The sequence below is a fragment of the Podarcis cretensis genome, assembly GCF_951804945.1.
Source record: "Podarcis cretensis genome assembly, chromosome: 7".
Lineage (NCBI taxonomy): Eukaryota > Metazoa > Chordata > Lepidosauria > Squamata > Lacertidae > Podarcis > Podarcis cretensis.
This window is the reverse complement of record NC_137176.1, coordinates 26,807,102-26,822,647: the sequence shown is the minus strand read 5'-3', so window position 1 is coordinate 26,822,647 and position 15,546 is coordinate 26,807,102. Positions and strand designations below refer to the sequence as shown.

General features: G+C 44.7%; 1 long non-coding RNA gene across 1 annotated transcript in view; it reads right to left on the bottom strand.

Annotated features, from left to right (window-relative positions):
* LOC307221017 overlaps positions 1–15,546 on the bottom strand; it is a 108,520-nt gene that overhangs the window by 77,144 nt on the left and 15,830 nt on the right. The gene's annotated exons all lie outside the window — the stretch shown is intronic.

Below are 15,546 nucleotides of genomic sequence, written 5' to 3'. Positions count from 1 at the left end.
TATAGAATTGCCTGGCCGAATAGTGTTTGTGAATTACACCACCCTTTCTGCCAGCTTAATTTATGCCTGTTTGCCAGGTCATGTGGCTGAGCTGGAATGGATTTAACATCCAGCCTAACAGGGTAGCTCCATTAAGCGCCTGTGCTGTACAGGGGTTAGACTCTCCCCCCCCCCCTTGCATTTTTAGGGGGCGTAGTTTTGTTTCACTTGGCAATGTGAGGAGCAAGGGTGGCATCTTCTGGCGAACCCGAAGATTGCATGGCCTCCGTTTAATTTCCTGGCATGCTCCTCCATTGTCTCCTGAGACAGACGGATGCCAACCAACCATCTTGAGTTTGTGCTTCCTGTTTCAATGCGATTTAAGCAATGCTTAACTTAACCATGCTTAACTTTCATTCGCTCTTTTCTTTTTTGCTGTGCTTTCCCTGCAAAAACCCACTCTTTGAAGTGGAATCAGTGCAAACAACAATCCACGGAAAACCCAAATTGGTGTTTGCTCCAACTGAGCACTAAAGAGCGGGTTTTTGCAGGCAGACCTCAGGGGCACAAAAAACCTACACAATCTGAGGAAGAGCTCTTAACTGGGCACCTGTGCCTGGAAAGAGTGAGCAAAAAGTATGTGTAAGCCCATTCTAGCACAGAAAGTTTAAACCAAGTTTGTTTTCTTTTTCTTCTAACCAAATCATTTGTAAACTGCCTTTTCACCCTAATTAAGAGCCTCCAAGCTGATGAACAAAAACCAAATTGCAAAGTTCAAGCAATAAGCCACATTAAACTAGATCTTCAAAACCAAGAGGTTTGATCACTCAGCCTCTAATTTAAAATATTTTAAATTGAGGCAAAAAAGATGCCTGCTGAAAATCTGTTAGAAATGGGGTGAGTTGGAAAATGAGTGAGGTCCCAGCCAAAGAAGAATGGCAACTTAAGTTGACAGAATATGTGCAGCTTTCAGACTTAACATATAGAATAAGAGAACAAGAAGAACATATGTTTAAAGAGAATTGGAAAACGTTTATTGAATATGTGGGGAATAATTGTGTACAGCTGAAAACGCTGGCAGCATTAAGATAAATTCAACACTGTAAATAATTTTTGATGGATGTAATAATGGAATACTGAATGGTATAGTTTTTGTAAAATATGCAAGGATTCATGATATGTCAAATGAACCATGGAAAGAGAAGGGAAGTCACTGATATCTTAAGGATTTAAAAATGAGTACTTTAAAGTGTAAAACAAAAATAAAAAATAAAAATTATATATATATGAAATGGAGTCAGTCTACACTTCCCTGGAAGGGAATTGCATAGACAATTACAACTGCTTTGAATTAGTAGATAGGGCTCCTTCCATTATCACATTCTTCTAATAATGTGCTTTATTTTCTTCCAGGCCTGCTTCCAGCTTGGAATGAGATGTAGATTGTTGTTGTTTAGTCATTTAGTCATGTCCAACTCTTGGTGACCCCAAGAACCAGAGCACGCCAGGCACTCCTGACTTCCATTGTCTCCCGCAGTTTGGTCAAACTCATGCTGGTAGCTTCGAGAACACTGTCCAACCATCTCGTCCTCTGCCGTCCCCTTCTCCTTGTGCCCTCCATCTTTCCCAGCATCAGGGTCTTTTCCAGGGAGGTTTCTCTTCTCATGAGGTGGCCAAAGTATTGGAGCCTCAGCTTCAGGATCTGTCCTTCCAGTGAGCACTCGGGGCTGATTTCCTTCAGAATGGATAGGTTTTATCTTCTTGCAGTCCATGGGACTCTCAAGAGTCTCCTCCAGCACCATAATTCAAAAGCATCCATTCTTCGGCGATCAGCCTTCTTTATGGTCCAGCTCTCACTTCCATACATCACTACTGGGAAAACCATAGCTTTAACTATATGGACCTTTGTTGGCAAGGTGATGTCTCTGCTTTTTAAGATGCTGTCTAGGTTTCAGATGTAGACAGATCATGTTTAATAACTAAATAATATGCTGTTATGTGCTGCAACACAAAAGTCATGCAATGTACCTTGCAGTGGAGGACACTGTACCAGGCCAGCGGCTGGGGTTGATGAGAGTTGGAATTAGTAGCAACAGGTTCCTTGTTCATGCTTTACTTCCTAGTTTTGCATTTTAAAATCTGTCTCTATTCAGCCCGGGTTGGCTTTCTATGTGCATAACATAGGAGATGCACTAACTCCCTGTACTAACTCCTTGGTTGTCAAACTTAATCTGCTCCGGGTTTGCAGCGTTCAGGAGCCAAAACGTCCGAGTACCAAAGCGTTTGACAACCAAGGTATGACTGTACTGTGTAATATAGATCACACAGGTTTTTAAATATGCAATAATTTGAGGCAAATAGGTGGCTTTTTAATTTGCATGGAGGGCAAATATGTAGTAAGGCTATGGTATGGAAAATCTCCCCCCAAAAAACCCTTCACCAATAATATTTTTTTTCCATAATACGGCAAGATTAAATTGCGATCTAAATAAAAACAAAAAGAGATAGTGAAGTCCTTTTGCAAAGGTAATTCTTAACCCTTTTAATGCACAGAAAGTGGTGGGCCCTGCCAGCTCTTACCTGGGAGCTTTCCTTTCTTCTCCCCGTCTCTCATCCTGGGAGATCTTCCCTTCCCTGCCTCTCACTCAGGGTCCTTCATCACCCATCCATCACCTTCGTGTGTGTGTGTGTGTATAATCTTGGATCTCAATACAGTGGTACCTCGGGTTACAGATGGTTCAGGTTACAGTCGCTTCAGGTTACAGACGCTTCAGGTTACAGATGCTTCAGGTTACAGACTCTGCTAACCCAGAAATAGTACCTCGGATTAAGAACTTTGCTTCAGGATGAGAACAGAAATCGTGTGGCAGCGGCAGGAGGCCCCATTAGCTAAAGTGGTACCTCAGGTTAAGAACAGTTTCAGGTTAAGAATGGACCTCTAGAATGAATTAAGTTCTTCACCCAAGGTACCACTGTAATGGTCCAGAGCAGAGGACACCAAAGAAAAGAAAAAGGGGGGAGGAAAGAGAAGAAAGGCTGAAGGGGGAGAAGGAAATAAAATAAAAATAAAAGGGACTTTTCCATCTGTAGAAAATCCAATCCAAGGTTCATGTCTACTGCTTCATTTGCATAAATAAATGAAAACACAAAGCTCCTTCAGATTATTTCATGGAATCTGTTGTTTGTTTTGTAGCTTTTGGTGTTCGCTTCATTTTAATGTTTGTAATGTTTGAATGGTGCCTATATTCTGCCTCCACAGTTGGAGGCAGCAAGGCTTCTTCTTTTTGAATATCTTTTTATTGAGTTTTATAAACAATGTTCATAGGAATAATAAATGATACAAATATACAGACTAAGTCTTCTCATGTTATTTTTATATCACAAAAATAGCATAATAAATTTGCAGTAATATCTACAAGATATGGTTCATTGTTAGTGGTCAATGTATATATTCTTGGTTCATGAATTGGTTTAAACAAAAACAAAGGGGAAACAGGATAGAACAGTTAACGTACGACATTCAAGATCACATTCAAGGTAAAGGTAAAGGTACCCCTGCCCGTACGGGCCAGTCGTGTCCGACTCTAGGGTTGTGCGCCCATTTCACTTAAGAGGCCGGGGGCCAGCGCTGTCCGGAGACACTTCCGGGTCACGTGGCCAGCGTGACGAAGCTGCTCTGGTGAGCCAGCACCAGCGCAACACACGGAAACGCCGTTTACCTTCCTGCTATAAAGCGGTACCTATTTATCTACTTGCACTTAAGGGTGCTTTCGAACTGCTAGGTGGGCAGGAGCTGGGACCGAAAGACGGGAGCTCACCCCGCCGCGGGGATTCAAACCGCGGACCATGCAATCGGCAAGCCCTAGGCACTGAGGTTTTACCCACAGCGCCACCCGCGTCCCTCTTTCAAGATCACATAGCTGAATGCCTAATCAGGCACCCTTGTGATTGCATTTCAATTAATATTCATTTTTCCTCTTATGTTACAATGCTTACTAGTTACTGAAGCATGAATGGAGACAAAAAAACTTCTCACACAGAATTGGAAGTATGTTTATTATCGTTTGGCACAGGAGACATTTGATATGCCACAAAGTGAACATGAACTAGTAGCAGATAAGCTCAGACTAACTGTAATAGATTAGTCAAGCAGAATTACCCACTGTGTGTTCCACAGAACCAAATCCCCACTGCTTGCCTTCACTGGAACAGAAAAACTGATTTTCCAGTGCTAGATCAGTCTTGAAGTCAAGGAAATGGGTTCACAGATTTAAAAATGGGAATGGTTTGCATGGTAGTCATTGCATGAAACCAGATCTCTGATTCTATCCCCTTTCAGTCATTCCCAGTGTATGAAGACAGAGCAGATGGGGAGGAATAATGAAGCCAATGGAAACAACAACAATAACAAAAGGATAATATTTTTTTCCTCTGTGATATTAATACTCAGCTGTTACTTATAGGAGTGCAGCTTCCAATGGTCACAGCCTTGTAGAACATCACAAGGACATATTTAGAAACACAAAGGGATGCTGACTTTTTGCTTGTCAAATCTTCCTTCTAAATGTCAGCTAAGTGGCAGCAGCCAAAACAGCCAATGGTTTAGTCACTCTTTGCTATGGGCAAGGGAAATGGTGTCCAATCATGAGCAGAGTTGGCTACACATGCTGAGGCCTGCCAGGTAGCTTTATTCCTGTTGCTGGGTACCGTACCAGGTGGATGGAGACATCTTCCAAGACAAGTTACATCAATGCATAGTAGTTGAGAAGTCAGGCCTGAGGCCTGGAACAGGGCCAGCTCTCCCATTAGGCAGAGGCAGGCAGCCTCCTCAGGCAGCTGATATAGGAGGTTTTCTTTTTTTAAAAAAGCAAATTATTATTCAATTTATTAGTGTTATGCTTCAATTCCCAGGGAGAGAAATTTGTGGGGTATTTTGTACCTGAAGGAGCGTCTCCACTCCCATTGTTCTGCCCAGACACAGAGGTCCAGTGCTGAGGGCCTTCTGGCGGTTCCCTCGCTACGAGAAGCCAAGTTACAGGGAACCAGGCAGAGGGCCTTCTCGGTAGTGGTGCCTGCCCTGTGGAACTCCCTCCCACCAGATGTCAAAGAGAAAAACAACTACCAGACTTTTAGAAGACATCTGAAGGCAGCCCTGTTTAGGGAAGCTTTTAATGTTTAATAGGTTATTGTATTTTTATATTGTGTTGGAAGCCGCCCAGGGTGGCTGGGGAAACCCAGCCAGATGGGCAGGATATATATATATATATATATATATATATATATATATATATATATCAGGTGCCAAAAAAACTTGGCATCAGGAAAAGGAGCATTTATACAGCCATTACCTGCATGGATCACAGAATATAACAGATATTGCCACTTACTCCTTCATTTGAATACAATCAGAGGCTGGATAGGAGGGGGACCAAGAGTCAGAGATGAGTGGGAAGGCAAGGGAATTTCAGTGCTCCCAACTGCCTCATTGGGGCAAGTTCTCCTGGGAAGTGTTGCTGTGCTCACGAGGCCTGGTCTCCTGAGCTGACCGTGTTACCTTGAATAAAGAGTTTACTGATGCCATGTCCTTGCACACCTCCCTCTGGCAACTCCTGCAGCCAAGCTGGTGCAATAACACAGTGCTCAGCTTTGCTTTGGAGCATATCAGCAAGTTGGCAGGAGTTTGAGTCCTCTGTAGGGCTACAGAGGATAATAATAATAATAATAATAATAATAATAATAATAATAATAATAATAAAATTTAAAAAATGCCTCAACTCTTGGCAAGCATGTAGACCATATATTTGCCTAGTGCCGCCTGGTGGCTATATGAAAGAAATTCATTTGAAAGTGTTCCTTTTTAAAATAATAATCAGTGGCTCGACAGTGTTGATATATTAACACATAAACTGCTAAAGAATAAAACAACTGTTTCAATGGGTCACGTTAAAAGTCTTGTGTGCATAGCAAATACTCATCAAGACCAAATATCTCTATAAATAAATGTCCACATTTTTCTTTGTCTTCATGAATTGAAGGGAGACCATGGCTGCGTACACACTATATATATATTGAAAGCACATTTGAAACAACATTCTTTCCCTCAAGAAATTCTGGGCTTTGCAGTTTTCCCCTCACAGACTTAATGATTCCAAAGTGATATTTTGATTTGCCATCTTGATTCAAAATGAAGCCTGGTGTCCAAATGGTGACAACGTAGAATCATAGAATCATAGAATTGGAAGAGACCACAAGGGCCATCGAGTCCAACCCCCTGCCAAGCAGGAAACACCATCAGAGCACTCCTGACATATGGTTGTCAAGCCTCTGCTTAAAGACCTCCAAAGAAGGAGACTCCACCACACTCCTTGGCAGCAAATTCCACTGTTGAACAGCTCTTACTGTCAGGAAGTTCTTCCTAATGTTTAGGTGGAATCTTCTTTCTTGTAGTTTGGATCCATTGCTCCGTGTCCGCTTCTCTGGAGCAGCAGAAAACAACCTTTCTCCCTCCTCTATGTGACATCCTTTTATATATTTGAACATGGCTATCATATCACCCCTTAACCTCCTCTTCTCCAGGCTAAACATGCCCAGCTCCCTTAGCCGTTCCTCATAAGGCATCGTTTCCAGGCCTTTGACCATTTTGGTTGCCCTCCTCTGGACACGTTCCAGTTTGTCAGTGTCCTTCTTGAACTGTGGTGCCCAGAACTGGACACAGTACTCCAGGTGAGGTCTGACCAGAGCAGAATACAGTGGCACTATTACTTCCCTTGATCTAGATGCTATACTCCTATTGATGCAGCCCAGAATTGCATTGGCTTTTTTAGCTGCCACGTCACACTGTTGGCTCATGTCAAGTTTGTGGTCAACCAAGACTCCTAGATCCTTTTCACATGTACTGCTCTCAAGCCAGGTGTCACCCATTTTGTATTTGTGCCTCTCATTTTTTTTGCCCAAGTGCAATACTTTACATTTCTCCCTGTTAACGTCTGCTGCTTCACCTTGAGAACCCCGGTGCCATGTTTGGTGATGATATCTCAAGTGGTGGCTGGACTTATGACAAAAAAAGAAGTGAACTCACACCAAAGTCATGTTTCAGCCTGCCATCTTGATTCAAAATGGCAGCCATCTTCCAAACATCAACGAAGAGTGCTACCCCTACCTCAGAAACCCTTGTGCCAAGTTTGGTGGCATTATCTCAGGAGGTGTCTGAACATCTAAGGAACAAATAAATGTACTTGCAGACAGACAAACAAACCACTTTCTAGAATCCTGGAAACTGTAGTGTGTTAAGGGTGCCAGGAATTAACGCTCTGTGAGAGATAAACTACAGTTGTCATGATTATTTTTTAGGAAGCCACATGCTTTAAACGTATAGTGTGGGTGTGAGCAGACTCATTTACACAAGAATCATAAAACAGAATCATAAAAGAGATGATATCTCTTAATGGAAGAACTGTGGATGCTTAAAAAAAAATGGGTGCCTTTTCTTTTAAAGGACACACAAAGCACCAGTAATCACAGGTTCTTTCCACACAACACATCAGCAAGTCAGAATATTTGTGGGCACACACAACTGATTACCTAGCTATTCTTACTATTTTTCCTCAGAATTTTTCTTTCTCTCGCTGAGTTAGCAAGAGAGTTGAGTAACTGAGGAAAAGGAAGCAAGAAGATGGGTGTATGTGGCTTTTCGTCTTCCATTCTGAGGTCAATCGCAAGAGGAACTTGGTGGCAAAAATTAGGGTTGGGAAATCATGAGCAAAAGCGTGGAGAGAAATGCACACACACACACAAAGTCAATGTAAACATGTTCTTCCAAACCAGGGGGGCCAAATTCCATGTGGAACAGGATTATTTCAGTCTTGTAGTAAATAGCCATTCAGCTGGTCATTCACGGTGTGTAGAAAAAGCCACATCAGGCAGGGAATTATCTGTAAAGTGGAGAAGATGAGACATAAATTGTTGCTTCCTCGCATTCCTTGCCACAGTTTTTCAGCCTAGCCTACCTCACAGGGTTGTTGTGAGGGCAAAATGGAAAGCACTGAACCATGTGCACCCCATTGACTTCCTTGGAGGAAAAGTGGGAGATACATGTAATAAATAAATAAATCCTCCCCTCAAAGAATGTGCTCGGAGTTGATTACTGCTTTTAATTCTCTCTGTATGACTTTGTGCATTGAGCTCTGGTTGGTAGATTTTATTTTATTTTACTATTTTATTTTAATTTTTTTATACACAATGGTACCTTGGGTTACATACGCTTCAGGTTACATACGCTTCAGGTTACAGACTCCGCTAACCCAGAAATAGTACCTCGGGTTAAGAACTTTGCTTCAGGATGAGAACAGAAATCATGCTCTGGTGGTGCGGCAGCAGCAGGAGGCCCCATTAGCTAAAGTGGTGCTTCAGGTTAAGAATAGTTTCAGGTTAAAAACGGACCTCCGGAACGAATTAAGTACTTAACCCGAGGTACCACTGTACTGCCCTATACCCAGAGGTCTCAGGGTGGTTCACAGAATAAAATCAAAATATAAAACCACAAAATACATAATCAAAATAAAAACAACCACCCAATAGCAAAACCCCACATTTTAAAAGGGCACAGGATGTCAATCAGATCAACCAAAGGCCTAGTTTAAAAGGAACATTTTTGCCTGGCGCCTAAAGGTGTATAATGAAAGCCCTAGGTGAACTTCCCTGGGGAGATCATTCCACAGACAGGGAGCCACTGCAGAGAAGGCCCTGTTCTTGTGTTGCCACCCTCCAGCCCTCTCAAGGAGGAGACACATGAAGGAGGGCCTCAGAAGATGATCTCAGGGTCTGGGAAGGTTCGTATGGAGAGAGGCGGTCCTTGAGGTATTGCAGTTCTGAGCCCTTTAAGGCTTTATAGATCAAAACCAGTACTTTGAATTCGGCCTGGAAACGAACTGGTAACCAGTGCAGTCAGATGAGGATTGGTGCAATATGCTCAAACCTTCTTGCTCCAGTGAGCAACCTGGCCACTGAATTCTGCACTAGCTGAAGTTTCTGAACTGTCTTCAGAGGCAGCCCTACGTATAACGCACTGCAGTAGTCTAACCTTGAAGTTGCCAGAGCATAGACAACAGTAGTTAGGCTATCCCTGTCCCAATAGGGGCCTAGCTGGGCTACTAGCTGAAGTTGATGGAGGGTACTCAGGGCCACTGAGGCCACCTGAGCCTCAAGTAACAGCAAAGGAACCAGGAGTACCCCCAAGCTATGAACCTGCTTCTTCAGAGGAAGTGTAACCCCATCAAGAGCGACATACTAATGATGCAATGGACGTAGCAAAGTACAGTGGTACCTTGGGTTACATACGCTTCAGGATACAGACTCCGCTAACCCAGAAATAGTACCTCAGGTTAAGAACTTTGCTTCAGGATGAGAACAGAAATCGTGCCCTGGCGGTGCAGCGGCAGTGGGAGGCCCAATTAGCTAAAGTGGTGCTTCAGGTTAAGAACAGTTTCAGGTTAAGAACAGACCTCCAGAACGAATTAAGTACCGTATTTTTCGCTCTATAGGATGCACTTTTTCCCCTCCAAAAATTAAGGGGAAATGTGTGTGCATCCTATGGAGCGAATGCAGGCTCCTTGGCTTCAGCAATAGGAACGTGAATCCTCAGAAGCGCAGAGGGAGCGCTCCCTCCGTGTTCCGGAGGCTTTGCATTGCTTTCGCTGAAGCCTGGAGAGCGAGAGGGGTCGGTGCGCACCGACCCCTCTCACTCTCCAGGCTTCAGGGATAGCTGCCTGAAGCCTTCAGAGCGCAGTGCGAGTTCCCGCTGCGCTCCGGAGGCTTCAGGTTCCTTTTGCTGAAGCCAGGAGAGCAAGACTCTCCTGGCTTCAGCAGAGAGGGAGAGCTGCGCAGCGCCCCTTCAGCCAAGCAGGAGCAGAAATGGAAGGGGCTCCGTTTCTCCTGCCGCTTCACTGAAGGGGCGCTGAGCAGAGAGGGGGAGATTTTTTTTCTTTCTTGTTCTCCCCCTCTAAAAACAAGGTGCACCCTATAGAGCGAAAAATACGGTACTTAACCTGAGGTACCACTGTATGCCTTCTTTCTTGCTGCCTTCACTGCCACTAGGTAGGCTCGATTACATTCATTTGGATCTTGCCTCCACTTGCGTTCAAGCCTTCTCCCAGCTTGTTTCCTCGCCCTAAGTTCTGGAGTATACCAGGGGCCCAAACGGGCTCCACAAAGTGGGAGAGGGCACTCAGAGGCGATTGTGTCAATAGCTTGAGCCACTCGGGGTTCCAGAGGTCGGCCAGGGCTTTGACAGGGGCGCCAGTCATATCAGCCAGAAAACTCCCATAGCTCTTTGGAATCCCACTGGATACATCAGCCTCCGAGGGAGGACTTTCCTCCTAGGTCCCTCGCCTCTGCGGAGGGGAAAAGGTACTGGCAGCCTAAATCTCAACATGTCTGATCATGACAAAGGACTGATGTCAATGTTCCCCACCTTCAGACCACCCTCTTCCTGTCCAGTCGAGAAAACAAGGTCCAGAGTGTGGCCTGCCATGTGTGTTGGGCCGGTGACATGTTGGGACAGCTCCATCCAACGATGGGAGCCATGAAGTCCTGAGCCACCCCAGAGCCATCTGCTTCAACATGGATGTTGTAGTCTTCCAGAACCAGCAGTCTGGGAGTCCTCAACACTTCCTCTGAGAGCAGCTCAGGCAGCGAGACTGCTGGGCAGTGAGGCGGCTGGTAAACCAGCAGAATCCCTAATCTGTCCCGATTACCCAGCGCCAGGAACACACACTCTAGATACCCCCATGACTGGACAGAGAACCTGGAGATAGAGAGAGAATCTCTATGGACCACAGCAACTTCCCCTCCCTGACCCTCACGTCTGGCCTGTACCCTGGTGGGCACAGCTGGGTGAGATCAACTCCACCCTGTTCACCCACCCAGGTTTCAGTGATGCATGCCAGATCAGCCTCCTCATCCATAATCAGATCATGGATGAGGGAGATTTTATTCTGGGCCGACCTGGCATTCAATAGCAGCAGTTGCAGACCCGAGAGCTGTCTGATATGAGAACCACAGTTCCCCAGTGAAGTGTTCGCTTCGGCAGCACATATACTAAAATTGGAACGATACAGAGAAGATTAGCATGGCACAATTCCCCAGTGAAATATACTCGGAGTCGAGAGTGGATTTCATGCTCTTTATTCAGCTCATAGTGGTGAGGAGGAATGGAAGTTCCCCCAGAATGTCTGCTTTATATACATTAATGGGCCCCACGTGATTGGGAATTCACCTGTAGGCCAATCAGGTTGCAGATTCACTTCCACCTGGAGCTGGATTGGGTGGCTCCTGTGGACCAATCAAACTGCTGTATTCTGGACCCTATTGTTCTAGGACCAATCAGACTGCTGTATTCTGAATCCTATTGTTCTAGGACCAATCAGACTACTGCCTTTTGGATCCTATTCAAGTTAGTACATAACACCCAGGTTGGAGGAGGGGCTGGCACACGGCACTGTCACTAACTACCTGTGCCGTGTGTGCCCCTTATGTGGCCCGCCCCTCCTCCTACACCATGCCTCTGTTAGAATTCATGCTCCATGATTGCAGTCATGGGATTTTTGTCTATCACATGACGGTGTATGTTTTGACTCCACAGAGTGGGAAGTGATGGAGACAGGATGTTTGTGTTACTGTGTTCCATGAAGTGGGACTATTGTCCTTTGTTCTTTTTCTCTTTGCTGTCTGATGCTAGAGAGAGAGGGAGCTGTGTTGCATTGTTCCGTGTGTGTTTATATGTAAATAAAGTAGATTAGCCAAAATGCTGAGTTGCCGAGGTTCTGTCACGCATGATGCGCAAACTCTGAGGATCCCTAAGTGTGCTGGTGTCGGTTGGCATTGGTCGCTGTGATGTTTGGGCTGAAGAAAACTTATGAAGCTCCCAAACGATCGACCAGGAGGGAGGGAACATGCCAGTCGGGCATGTGTCTCTACCAGGGCCCTACTCGAGTGTAGGCTGAACTCCTGACAGCCTCCCCCTACCCAGAACCACTGTAATTGGGCCTCCCCCTGCCCTTCCCCGCTCCTCTACTCCCAGGTACATCCCACCAAGTCCCCTTACAACCAACTTAAAAACAGTTAAAACACTTTTAAAAAACCCAATTTAAAAGGATATAAAAAGGAACTTAAAAGCAGAGAAGAAGCCCTCTCTGAGCAACAGCAACAGTCCTTATAAAAGCTGTCAGGCCCTGCCCTGAGTCAGGTGGAGAGAGGCAGGAGGCTCTCAGCAGGGTTCTAGTAAAAATCAAAGTAGATGTGATGAGCCTAAGGTGTCTTTAGTCTCCAGCCGTGCCCCCTCTCAAGGTGGCTTGCAGCTGGAGACAGAAGAGAAAGAGCTGCCACTAAAAGAAGAATGGGTTGCCATGCCCCCTGGACCTTTCACTACAAAAGGTCACCGAAACAGTGGAAAGAACATCTATTAAAAGCCACCTGGGAAGAAAAAGTGGTTGCTATTGACTCAGTTTTTTATTGCATATGATTGTTGCTGGGACAGAACCTGATTGCACCTGTTGAGATTTGAATAGTTTTTGGTTTTTTTTAAGAATGGGGAATCCCTTTCCCCTCTTGGTGCTCTAGAACGCTGCCGTGTTCACTCGGTGCTGAAGGGCTGTGTACGTTGATGCAACGGCATCTAACTTCTCTGCCAACCAGCCAGCACAAATGCTCCATAAATAGCTGCTGTGTAGCTTTCCTGCAAACTTTGCGCAAAGCAACTGGGATGGATGATCCGTCAACAGGTCATCTGCACTTGACGTTTGACGTCATTATCCCATCAGCCAACGAGGGGTGCTTTTTAAATAGACACTCTAACGGCTGATTGATTCATGTTTCTTTTTTTATATAATTTTTTTTATTAGGTTTTCCACAATTATAACAAATATCACGTAACAGAATCACAAACACAAACAAAAAAAAAATACATCAAAGAAAAGAACAATAATCAAATAAACAATGAAAACAGACTTAATTCTTTAAAAATCCAACCTTATAAACATATTATTGACTTCCCCTTCTGAGTTTCCTTGTATCTGTATGTAACAGCTTTCCAATATCATTATTAAACAAAAATATTTCCAATTGTAATCTAATTTATTCACTTTTCTTACCGTTGTAAATCCTACTTATTTTTAAATCCTAATTTAGTCCTAGGCCTATTTGGTGCTTTCAAGTAATTTCTAATTTTTTATATTACAATATTTATTCAGATAGTCCTTAAATGTCTTCCAGTCTTCTTGGTATTCCTCTTCTTTCTGGTTGCGGATTACTCCAGTCTGGTCAGCTAGTTCCGAAAAGTCCATCATCTTCATTTGCCATGATTCAGTTTTCTTTAGTTAATGATTTGAATAACTGGTGACAATATACTAAATTTTGAAGTTTAAGAGCAATTCTCATTAGATCACTCAGAGACCTGCATGACTATATTTTATTGCAGGTCTCTGGTCATAGGAACCAACTCCTAGGAGCTGTGGGGTCTTCAGCCTCCCCAATAAAATATTTGAGGGGGCTGCCTCCCTCCAAGTCGATTCAAATGCTGTCTGCTCACTGCAACATGTGATTGAGTGTGCAGGGCAGGGCTTACTTGGGCCCTCCAATATTTTATTCAAGTTGGCACCCCTGTCTCTGGTTGTCTCTCACGACAGGTAAAGGTAAAGGTAAAGGGACCCCTGACTATCAGGTCCAGTCGTGACTGACTCTGGGGTTACGGTGCTCATCTCGCTTTATTGGCCGAGGGAGCCAGTGTACAGCTTCCAGGTCATGTGGCCAGCATGACTAAACCGCTTCTGGTGAACCAGAGCAGTGCATGGAAATGCCGTTTACCTTCCCGCCGGAGCGGTACCTATTTATCTGCTTGCACTTTGATGTGCTTTTGAACTGCTAAGTTGGCAGGAGCAGGGACCAAGCAATGGGCGCTCACCCCATCACGAGGATTCGAACTGCCTACCTTCTGATTGGTAAGTCCTAGGCTCTGTGGTTTAACCCACAGCACCACCCGCGTCCCTCTAACAACATGTAGCTTGGTGTATTTTTAAAACAAGCAAGCAAACAAACAAAACAGCCCTGAATCTCTGGTTTATATTCAGGCACCACTTTACTACTAAAACGTGGGCCACCAGGGGTAGCTATGTAGCCAAGCAACAGGCATTTATGAAAGAAGAAAGAAGAAGAAAACAGTTTGTGTGTGTACCTTTCTGTGTACCTTGTAGAGAGGAATTATGTGCCCTTTCCCTTTGCATGTGGGTGCGAGAACCCTTTCTCATCTAGCAAAGCACTTTAAAGTAAAATAAAAAAGTGGGGGGAGAACAGATAGCTTTATCAATTCAACATATCTTCAGTTTATATATTTTAAAAATATTCTCTGTTGCAGTTCAGGCATATCTACGTTACAAATTTAAACTGCTCTGTCACGACTTTCCCCCTAGGGAAAAGAGCTTGGTGAGTTGGCAGGAGATTTAGGGTCCCCTTGGAGCCAGAGAGGTGGCCCCCGACTTGGAGCTGCTCAAATGTTTATGAGAGCAATCCTGTGCACCAGTAGCTGGCATAAAGCAAGCTGGTGCTAAGAAGTTAAACTGGTATAAAGTTATAGCGGATCCAAACTTCATTCAGCAGTGGGCTAGCGCTGGCTGATTTGGCCTAGGCTTGGCAGAGGTCAAACAAGGCTTTTAAACAATGCTTCTTCTTGTTGTTGTTTAGTCGTTTAGTCGTGTCCGACTCTTCATGACCCCATGGACCAGAGCACGCCAGGCACTCCTGTCCTCCACTGCCTCCCGCAGTTTGGTCAAACTCATGCTGGTAGCTTCGAGAACACTGTCCAACCATCTCGTCCTCTGTCGTCCCCTTCTCCTTGGGCCCTCAATCTTTCCCAACATCAGGGTCTTTTCCAGGGAGTCTTCTCTTCTCATGAGGTGGCCAAAGTATTGGAGCCTCAGCTTCAGGATCTGTCCTTCCAGTGAGCATTTAAGGCTGATTTCCTTCAGAATGGATCGGTTTGATCTTCTTGCAGTCCATGGGACTCTCAAGAGTCTCCTCCAGCACCATAATTCAAAAGCATCCATTCTTCAGTGATCAGCCTTCTTTATGGTCCAGCTCTCACTTCCATACATCACTACTGGGAAAACCATAGCTTTAACTATATGGACCTTTGTTGGCAAGGTGATGTCTCTGCTTTTTGAGATGCTGTCTAGGTTTGTCATTGCTTTTCTTCCAAGAAGCAGGCGTCTACACCACCCTTTTTGCTGGCTTAACTAACGCTGGGTTGCCAGGTCATGTGACCTAGCTGCAGGGGCTTAGGATCCCCTTCACACACCCTTTTCAGGGCTTACACCAGCTTAAGCACCACCAGGATCGGTGAGATACACATCTCCAGCTAAACTGAGGATGAAGGAGTTATGCTGGTTTAGCCAGGCTGTGTTAGGGATCTCCCAGCTCAGCTGGAGACTTGCTGGATCCTAACCTACTCATCCTGGCAGATCTCGCTATGGAATTGCTCCCCAGATCACAATCTATTGGGTGCTTCCAGTTTTGCAGCAG